Genomic DNA, 11,044 nt, shown 5'->3' with positions numbered 1-11,044 from the left:
TGCCCCCCAGAGAGGAGCAGTGAGCACATGACAGGAATGAATCCCCCCCTCCTCTATTACTGCGGCACTCTATTGTTACCGGCGTAAAAAAAAATCGCATCATCAGCAACCGCACACAAAGCCGCACTGTCAGGTTACATAGCACATCTCCAGGAACTCCCCTGCTCAGCGCCACCCGTCTTGGGACTATGGGATGGAGGATATGTATGATGGGTATATGGGCACTGGACTATGGGATGGAGGATATGTATGATGGGTATATGGGCACGGGACTATGGGAAGGAGGATATGTATGATGGGTATATGGGCACGGGACTATGGGAAGGAGGATATGTATGATGGGTATATGGGCATGGGACTATGGGATGGAGGATGTGTGATGGGTATATGGGCACGGGACTATGGGATGGAGGATATGTATGATGGGTATATGGGCACTGGACTATGGGATGGAGGATATGTATGATGGGTATATGGGCACGGGACTATGGGATGGAGGATATGTGTCATGGGTATATGGGCACAGGACTATGGGATGGAGGATATGTGTGATGGGTATATGGGCACGGGACTATGGGATGGAGGATATGTGTGATGGGTATATGGGCACGGGACTATGGGATGGAGGATGTGTATGATGGGTATATGGGCACGGGACTATGGGATGGAGGATATGTATGATGGGTACATTGGCACGGGACTATGGGATGGAGGATAATCATTATAATTTGTTATAACAGTTAGTTACCAGGGCTGTGGAGTCGTGGAGTCGGAGTCGGAGTCGGTGCTCATTTTGGTGGAGTCGGAGTCGGAGTTGGAGTCGGTATAAAATGGAGCGACTCCGACTCCTAAAATATATAATAAATTGGGTACAGTAATTCAATGCAGGATGTGCTGAATATTTTTTCATAGGAGTTTGGGAAAGTTATGAAATGTCCTATAAATGGCTGTTCTATTCCTGATCTAAGGCTACATTCACACACAGCGTTTTTCCTGTGTTTTTTGAGGATACGTTTTTCAGCTGCAAAAGCCGATCATCTTTTTAAAAAACTGCATCACCTGAAAGGTTTTTGAGCTCATAGATAATGTTTTCAATAGCAAAAGCAGATTAGAAATCTGCTCTATCCATTTATCCATATCTGTCTATCCATATCGTATCTGTACCAAAAAGAATGAAAACCGGGTAGTACACCAATATATATTCTGTTCTATCTAAATATCTTGATTATTGGATCATAAAAATGATTCAATGTCTGAGGTTCACATTGTACTACAATAAATTTTTCACTTAAATATAAGCAATATATGTGGGAGTCGGAGTCGTGGAGTCGGAGTCGGTGTAAGGGAAATTGAGGAGTCGGAGTCGGAGTCGCAGGTTTGGCTTACCGACTCCACAGCCCTGTTAGTTACTATGCCCGGGCAATGCCGGCCTCTTCAGCTAGTCAATAATAAACATGAAAATTATTAACTTTGTAAATACTCTTATTAGAGAAATTGTCTTCATTTTCAAATTGTTCAATTCTCGGGTAATATCTGTAATCAGTGCTCACCGATTGCTTCTTGACTGGGAGGCGATGTCAGTTGCTCCTGATTATATGTAGATGAGGGGAGGGGCTCTGTCCAGCTCCTCCTCCCTTCCCGAGGAGATGACCGTTGCTCCCGGTAACTTTCGATCTTAGAAATGTAACATTTTGTCCTGTCTGGATACATTTTTTCCCGTGATCTGAGAGTGTTGAGCATTCTGTGTCCTGAAGGAGAATGAAGCCAATGTCTCCTGTAATAATTATTATAAAGTTTCTTCTCTTTATTATTCATTTATGAAATAAACATTAAATAATGGCAACTCTTTAGTAACAGTACAATAGTTCTGACTGTTATAACTGTGATTTCAGCATAAAATCCCCAGTTATTGTTTTGTGGGGACCCTCTGCCCTATATTCCTGGTGGACCCCAGACATTTGAACAGGTTTGTGGATTAATTTTTGCTGTTTCTGGTTATTTTCCATGTCTTATTGTTCCTTCTCTTCCTGGCCCGGGGTCAGCGGCATGGTGCAGGGGTCATGGCTCCTGTTTGCTGTCCCTGTGTGCTGTGCCAGGACTGGCTGTACCCGGGCACATTGCTCTCCTGGTGAAGCTCACCAGGGTCTGAGTCTGACTCCCAGGACAAAACTCCCCCTGATCCTGGACCCTCCCTCTCTTCACGTCACCACAGGCTGCTGTTGTAGGAAAACTTCCAGACTGGGAGCAGAACAGAGGAGCAGATGTTTATTCGGCACCAAAAGCTCCAGGAAGACTAAGGAGCCCCAGGATTGACAACAAAAGCTGCCGAGTGCAGGACATCAAGGTGCAGGTACCGGTCATCTGTGATCAGGACTGAAGACCTCAAGGTGCAAGGACCGGTCAAATTTGATCAGGAGTAAAGACCTCAAGGAGCAGGTACCGGTCATCTGTGATCAGAACTGAAGAGCTCAAGGTGAAGGGACTGGACATCTGTGATCAGGACTGAAGACCTCAAGGTGCAAGGACCGGTCATCTTTGATCCGGAGTAAAGACCTCAAGGAGCAGGTACCGGTCATCTGTGATCAGAACTGAAGACCTCAAGGTGAAGGGACCGGTCATTTTTGATCAGGACTAAAGACCTCAAGGTGAAGGGACCGGTCATCTATGATCAGCACTGAAGACCTTAAGGTGCAGAGACCGGTCATTTGTGGAAAGGACTGAAGACCTCAAAGTGCCGAGACTGGTCACTTGTGGTCAGGACTGAAGAGGTTGAGGTGCAGAGACCGATCATCGGTGGCCTCCGTGCACAGGGTTTGGATCCCCTGGAGACACATTGGGTAGCAGAGTCCATAAACCCTGGAGACCCTCTACGATGTGGACTTCCGGTAAGAGACGCCTGATTAGTATTGTAGACAGAGACCTGCATGAGCTGTGGAAAACGCATTACTGTGCCGCAAAGAACAGATCTGGTGCATCAAGCTCCCTGCTGATCTCTAGTGATGGCTAGGAGGCATTCTCAGTGATGGATAGTGATGGATAGGAGACATTCTCAGTGATGTCACCGCTGATCTCTGGTGATGGATAGGAGACATTCTCAGTGATGTCACCGCTGATCTCTAGTGACGGATAGGAGACATTCTCAGTGATGTCACCTCTGATCACTGGTGATGGATAGGAGGCATTCTCAGTGATGTCACCTCTGATCTCTGGTGATGGATAGGAGACATTCTCAGTGATGTCACCTCTGATCTCTGGTGATGGATAGGAGACATTCTCAGTGATGTCACCTCTGATCTCTAGTGATGGATAGGAGACATTCTCAGTGATGTCATCTCTCATCTCTAGTGATGGATAGGAGGCATTCTCAGTGGTGTCACCGCTGATCTCTGGTGATGGATAGGAGGCATTCTTAGTGATGTCACCTCTGATCTCTGGTGATGGATAGGAGACATTCTCAGTGATGTCACCGCTGATCTCTAGTGACGGATAGGAGGCATTCTCAGTGATGTCACCTGTGATCTCTGGTGATGGATAGGAGACATTCTCAGTGATGTCACCTGTGATCTCTAGTGATGGATAGGAGGCATTCTCAGTGATGTCACCTCTGATCTCTAGTGATGGATAGGAGACATTCTCAGTGATGTCACCTGTGATCTCTAGTGATGGATAGGAGGCATTCTCAGTGATGTCACCTGTGATCTCTAGTGATGGATAGGAGGCATTCTCAGTGATGTCACCTGTGATCTCTAGTGATGGATAGGAGGCATTCTCAGTGATGTCACCTGTGATCTCTAGTGATGGATAGGAGGCATTCTCAGTGATGTCACCTGTGATCTCTAGTGATGGATAGGAGGCATTCTCAGTGATGTCACCTCTCATCTCTAGTGATGGATAGGAGACATTCTCAGTGATGTCACCGCTGATCTCTAGTGATGGATAGGAGGCATTCTCAGTGATGTCACCTCTGATCTCTAGTGATGGATAGGAGACATTCTCAGTGATGTCACCTCTGATCTCTAGTGATGGATAGGAGACATTCTCAGTGATGTCACCGCTGATCTCTAGTGATGGATAGGAGACATTCTCAGTGATGTCACCGCTGATCTCTAGTGATGGATAGGAGACGTTCTCAGTGATGTCACCGCTGATCTGTTGTGATGGATAGGAGACATTCTCAGTGATGTCACCTCTGATCTCTGGTGATGGATAGGAGACATTCTCAGTGATGTCACAGCTGATCTCTGGTGATGGATAGGAGGCATTCTCAGTGATGTCACCTCTGATCTCTGGTGATGGATAGGTGGCATTCTCAGTGATGTCACCTCTGATCTCTAGTGATGGATAGGAGGCATTCTCAGTGATGTCACCGCTGATCTCTAGTGATGGATAGGAGACATTCTCAGTGATGTCACCGCTGATCTCTAGTGATGGATAGGAGACATTCTCAGTGATGTCACCGCTGATCTCTAGTGATGGATAGGAGACATTCTCAGTGATGTCACCTCTGATCTCTGGTGATGGATAGGAAGCATTCTCAGTGATGTCACCTCTGATCTCTAGTTATGGATAGGAGACATTTTCAGTGATGTCACCGCTGATCTCTAGTGATGGATAGGAGACATTCTCAGTGATGTCACCGCTAATCTCTAGTGATGGATAGGAGGCATTCTCAGTGATGTCACCGCTGATCTCTAGTGATGGATAGGAGTCATTCTCAGTGATGTCACCTCTGATCTCTAGTTATGGATAGGAGACATTTTCAGTGATGTCACCGCTAATCTCTAGTGATGGATAGGAGGCATTCTCAGTGATGTCACCTCTGATCTCTAGTTATGGATAGGAGACATTTTCAGTGATGTCACCGCTGATCTCTGGTGATGGATAGGAGGCATTCTCAGTGATGTCACCTCTGATCTCTAGTGATGGATAGGAGGCATTCTCAGTGATGTCACCTCTGATCTCTAGTTATGGATAGGAGACATTCTCAGTGATGTCACCGCTAATCTCTAGTGATGGATAGGAGGCATTCTCAGTGATGTCACCTCTGATCTCTAGTTATGGATAGGAGACATTCTCAGTGATGTCACCTCTGATCTCTAGTGATGGATAGGAGGCATTCTCAGTGATGTCACCTCTGATCTCTAGTGATGGATAGGAGACATTCTCAGTGATGTCACCGCTGATCTCTGGTGATGGATAGGAGACATTCTCAGTGATGTCACCTCTGATCTCTAGTGATGGATAGCAGACATTCTCAGTGATGTCACCGCTGATCTGTTGTGATGGATAGGAGACATTGTCAGTGATGTCACCTCTGATCTCTGGTGATGGATAGGAGGCATTCTCAGTGATGTCACCTCTGATCTCTCGTGATGGATAGGAGGCATTCTCAGTGATGTCACCGCTGATCTCTGGTGATGGATAGGAGACATTCTCAGTGATGTCACCTCTGATCTCTAGTGATGGATAGGAGACATTCTCAGTGATGTCACCGCTGATCTCTGGTGATGGATAGGAGGCATTCTCAGTGATGTCACCGCTGATCTCTGGTGATGGATAGGAGACATTCTCAGTGATGTCACTTCTGATCTCTGGTGATGGATAGGAGGCATTCTCAGTGATGTCACCGCTGATCTCTGGTGATGGATAGGAGGCATTCTCAGTGATGTCACCGCTGATCTCTAGTGATGGATAGTAGGCATTCTCAGTGATGTCACCTCTGATCTCTAGTGATGGATAGGAGACATTCTCAGTGATGTCACCGCTGATCTCTAGTGATGGATAGGAGACATTCTCAGTGATGTCACCTCTGATCTCTAGTGATGGATAGGAGACATTCTCAGTGATGTCACCTCTGATCTCTAGTGATGGATAGGAGACATTCTCAGTGATGTCACCGCTGATCTCTGGTGATGGATAGGAGACATTCTCAGTTATGTCACCTCTGATCTCTAGTGATGGATAGGAGGCATTCTCAGTGATGTCACCACTGATCTCTAGTGATGGATAGGAGGCATTCTCAGTGATGTCACCTCTGATCTCTAGTGATGGATAGGAGACATTCTCAGTGATGTCACCGCTAATCTCTAGTGATGGATAGGAGGCATTCTCAGTGATGTCACCGCTGATCTCTAGTGATGGATAGGAGACATTCTCAGTTATGTCACCTCTGATCTCTAGTGATGGATAGGAGACATTCTCAGTTATGTCACCTCTGATCTCTAGTGATGGATAGGAGGCATTCTCAGTGATGTCACCGCTGATCTCTAGTGATGGATAGGAGACATTCTCAGTGATGTCACCGCTGATCTCTAGTGATGGATAGGAGACATTCTCAGTGATGTCACCTCTGATCTCTGGTGATGGATAGGAAGCATTCTCAGTGATGTCACCTCTGATCTCTAGTTATGGATAGGAGACATTTTCAGTGATGTCACCGCTGATCTCTAGTGATGGATAGGAGACATTCTCAGTGATGTCACCGCTAATCTCTAGTGATGGATAGGAGGCATTCTCAGTGATGTCACCGCTGATCTCTAGTGATGGATAGGAGTCATTCTCAGTGATGTCACCTCTGATCTCTAGTTATGGATAGGAGGCATTCTCAGTGATGTCACCGCTGATCTCTGGTGATGGATAGGAGGCATTCTCAGTGATGTCACTTCTGATCTCTAGTGATGGATAGGAGACATTTTCAGTGATGTCACCGCTAATCTCTAGTGATGGATAGGAGGCATTCTCAGTGATGTCACCTCTGATCTCTAGTTATGGATAGGAGACATTTTCAGTGATGTCACCGCTGATCTCTGGTGATGGATAGGAGGCATTCTCAGTGATGTCACCGCTAATCTCTAGTGATGGATAGGAGGCATTCTCAGTGATGTCACCGCTGATCTCTAGTGATGGATAGGAGTCATTCTCAGTGATGTCACCTCTGATCTCTAGTTATGGATAGGAGACATTTTCAGTGATGTCACCGCTAATCTCTAGTGATGGATAGGAGGCATTCTCAGTGATGTCACCTCTGATCTCTAGTTATGGATAGGAGACATTTTCAGTGATGTCACCGCTGATCTCTGGTGATGGATAGGAGGCATTCTCAGTGATGTCACCTCTGATCTCTAGTGATGGATAGGAGGCATTCTCAGTGATGTCACCTCTGATCTCTAGTTATGGATAGGAGACATTCTCAGTGATGTCACCGCTAATCTCTAGTGATGGATAGGAGGCATTCTCAGTGATGTCACCTCTGATCTCTAGTTATGGATAGGAGACATTCTCAGTGATGTCACCTCTGATCTCTAGTGATGGATAGGAGGCATTCTCAGTGATGTCACCTCTGATCTCTAGTGATGGATAGGAGACATTCTCAGTGATGTCACCGCTGATCTCTGGTGATGGATAGGAGACATTCTCAGTGATGTCACCTCTGATCTCTAGTGATGGATAGGAGGCATTCTCAGTGATGTCACCGCTAATCTGTTGTGATGGATAGGAGACATTGTCAGTGATGTCACCTCTGATCTCTGGTGATGGATAGGAGGCATTCTCAGTGATGTCACCTCTGATCTCTCGTGATGGATAGGAGGCATTCTCAGTGATGTCACCGCTGATCTCTGGTGATGGATAGGAGACATTCTCAGTGATGTCACCTCTGATCTCTAGTGATGGATAGGAGACATTCTCAGTGATGTCACCGCTGATCTCTGGTGATGGATAGGAGGCATTCTCAGTGATGTCACCGCTGATCTCTGGTGATGGATAGGAGACATTCTCAGTGATGTCACTTCTGATCTCTGGTGATGGATAGGAGGCATTCTCAGTGATGTCACCGCTGATCTCTGGTGATGGATAGGAGACATTCTCAGTGATGTCACCTCTGATCTCTAGTGATGGATAGGAGACATTCTCAGTGATGTCACCGCTGATCTCTGGTGATGGATAGGAGACATTCTCAGTTATGTCACCGCTGATCTCTAGTGATGGATAGGAGGCATTCTCAGTGATGTCACCGCTGATCTCTAGTGATGGATAGTAGGCATTCTCAGTGATGTCACCTCTGATCTCTAGTGATGGATAGGAGACATTCTCAGTGATGTCACCGCTGATCTCTAGTGATGGATAGGAGACATTCTCAGTGATGTCACCTCTGATCTCTAGTGATGGATAGGAGACATTCTCAGTGATGTCACCTCTGATCTCTAGTGATGGATAGGAGACATTCTCAGTGATGTCACCGCTGATCTCTGGTGATGGATAGGAGACATTCTCAGTTATGTCACCTCTGATCTCTAGTGATGGATAGGAGGCATTCTCAGTGATGTCACCACTGATCTCTAGTGATGGATAGGAGGCATTCTCAGTGATGTCACCTCTGATCTCTAGTGATGGATAGGAGACATTCTCAGTGATGTCACCGCTAATCTCTAGTGATGGATAGGAGGCATTCTCAGTGATGTCACCGCTGATCTCTAGTGATGGATAGGAGACATTCTCAGTGATGTCACCTCTGATCTCTAGTGATGGATAGGAGACATTCTCAGTTATGTCACCTCTGATCTCTAGTGATGGATAGGAGGCATTCTCAGTGATGTCACCACTGATCTCTAGTGATGGATAGGAGGCATTCTCAGTGATGTCACCTCTGATCTCTAGTGATGGATAGGAGACATTCTCAGTGATGTCACCTCTGATCTCTAGTGATGGATAGGAGGCATTCTCAGTGATGTCACCTCTGATCTCTAGTGATGGATAGGAGACATTCTCAGTGATGTCACCGCTAATCTCTAGTGATGGATAGGAGGCATTCTCAGTGATGTCACCTCTGATCTCTAGTTATGGATAGGAGACATTTTCAGTGATGTCACCGCTGATCTCTGGTGATGGATAGGAGGCATTCTCAGTGATGTCACCTCTGATCTCTAGTGATGGATAGGAGACATTCTCAGTGATGTCACCGCTGATCTTTAGTGATGGATAGGAGGCATTCTCAGTGATGTCACCTCTGATCTCTAGTGATGGATAGGAGACATTCTCAGTGATGTCACCGCTGATCTCTGGTGATGGATAGGAGACATTCTCAGTGATGTCACCTCTGATCTCTAGTGATGGATAGGAGATATTCTCAGTGATGTCACCGCTGATCTCTGGTGATGGATAGGAGGCATTCTCAGTGATGTCACCGCTGATCTGTTGTGATGGATAGGAGGCATTGTCAGTGATGTCACCTCTGATCTCTAGTGATGGATAGGAGGCATTCTCAGTGATGTCACCGCTGATCTCTAGTGATGGATAGTAGGCATTCTCAGTGATGTCACCTCTGATCTCTAGTGATGGATAGGAGACATTCTCAGTGATGTCACCGCTGATCTCTGGTGATGGATAGGAGACATTCTCAGTGATGTCACCTCTGATCTCTAGTGATGAATAGGAGATATTCTCAGTGATGTCACCGCTGATCTGTTGTGATGGATAGGAGGCATTGTCAGTGATGTCACCTCTGATCTCTAGTGATGGATAGGAGACATTCTCAGTGATGTCACCGCTGATCTCTGGTGATGGATAGGAGACATTCTCAGTGATGTCACCTCTGATCTCTAGTGATGGATAGGAGACATTCTCAGTGATGTCACCGCTGATCTCTAGTGATGGATAGGAGGCATTCTCAGTGATGTCACCGCTGATCTGTTGTGATGGATAGGAGGCATTGTCAGTGATGTCACCTCTGATCTCTGGTGATGGATAGGAGACAATCTCAGTGATGTCACCTCTGATCTCTAGTGATGGATAGGAGGCATTCTCAGTGATGTCACCACTGATCTCTGGTGATGGATAGGAGACATTCTCAGTGATGTCACCTCTGATCTCTAGTGATGGATAGGAGACATTCTCAGTTATGTCACCGCTGATCTCTGGTGATGGATAGGAGGCATTGTCAGTTATGTCACCTCTGATCTCTAGTGATGGATAGGAGACATTCTCAGTGATGTCACCGCTGATCTCTGGTGATGGATAGGAGACATTCTCAGTGATGTCACCTCTGATCTCTAGTGATGGATAGGAGATATTCTCAGTGATGTCACCGCTGATCTCTGGTGATGGATAGGAGGCATTCTCAGTGATGTCACCGCTGATCTGTTGTGATGGATAGGAGGCATTGTCAGTGATGTCACCTCTGATCTCTGGTGATGGATAGGAGACAATCTCAGTGATGTCACCTCTGATCTCTAGTGATGGATAGGAGGCATTCTCAGTGATGTCACCGCTGATCTCTGGTGATGGATAGGAGACATTCTCAGTGATGTCACCTCTGATCTCTAGTGATGGATAGGAGACATTCTCAGTGATGTCACCGCTGATCTCTGGTGATGGATAGGAGGCATTCTCAGTGATGTCACCGCTGATCTCTGGTGATGGATAGGAGACATTCTCAGTGATGTCACTTCTGATCTCTGGTGATGGATAGGAGGCATTCTCAGTGATGTCACCGCTGATCTCTGGTGATGGATAGGAGACATTCTCAGTGATGTCACCTCTGATCTCTAGTGATGGATAGGAGACATTCTCAGTGATGTCACCGCTGATCTCTGGTGATGGATAGGAGACATTCTCAGTTATGTCACCGCTGATCTCTAGTGATGGATAGGAGGCATTCTCAGTGATGTCACCTCTGATCTCTAGTGATGGATAGGAGGCATTCTCAGTGATGTCACCGCTGATCTCTGGTGATGGATAGGAGACATTCTCAGTTATGTCACCTCTGATCTCTAGTGATGGATAGGAGACATTCTCAGTGATGTCACCTCTGATCTCTAGTGATGGATAGGAGACATTCTCAGTGATGTCACCTCTGATCTCTAGTGATGGATAGGAGATATTCTCAGTGATGTCACCGCTGATCTCTGGTGATGGATAGGAGGCATTCTCAGTGATGTCACCGCTGATCTGTTGTGATGGATAGGAGGCATTGTCAGTGATGTCACCTCTGATCTCTGGTGATGGATAGGAGACATTCTCAGTGATGTCACCTCTGATCTCTAGTGAT

At 46.3% G+C, this 11,044-nt stretch overlaps 1 protein-coding gene across 1 annotated transcript in view; it reads left to right on the top strand.

Moving 5' to 3' along the window:
• The first annotated feature begins 2,231 nt into the window (after positions 1–2,231).
• The window catches only part of LOC141074963 (ATP-sensitive inward rectifier potassium channel 8), a 41,079-nt gene continuing 32,266 nt past the window's right edge, over positions 2,232–11,044 (top strand). Inside the window, exon 1 of the mRNA XM_073562290.1 lies at positions 2,232–2,885. The gene's annotated coding sequence lies outside the window, so the exon portion shown is untranslated. The remainder of the gene's footprint in view (positions 2,886–11,044) is intronic.

Source organism: Dendrobates tinctorius, unplaced genomic scaffold (assembly GCF_039654945.1).
Source record: "Dendrobates tinctorius isolate UK_male_01 unplaced genomic scaffold, ASM3965494v1 ptg000344l, whole genome shotgun sequence".
Lineage (NCBI taxonomy): Eukaryota > Metazoa > Chordata > Amphibia > Anura > Dendrobatidae > Dendrobates > Dendrobates tinctorius.
The sequence above is the reverse complement of the archived record's forward strand: the minus strand, read 5'-3'. Positions and strand labels throughout refer to the sequence as shown.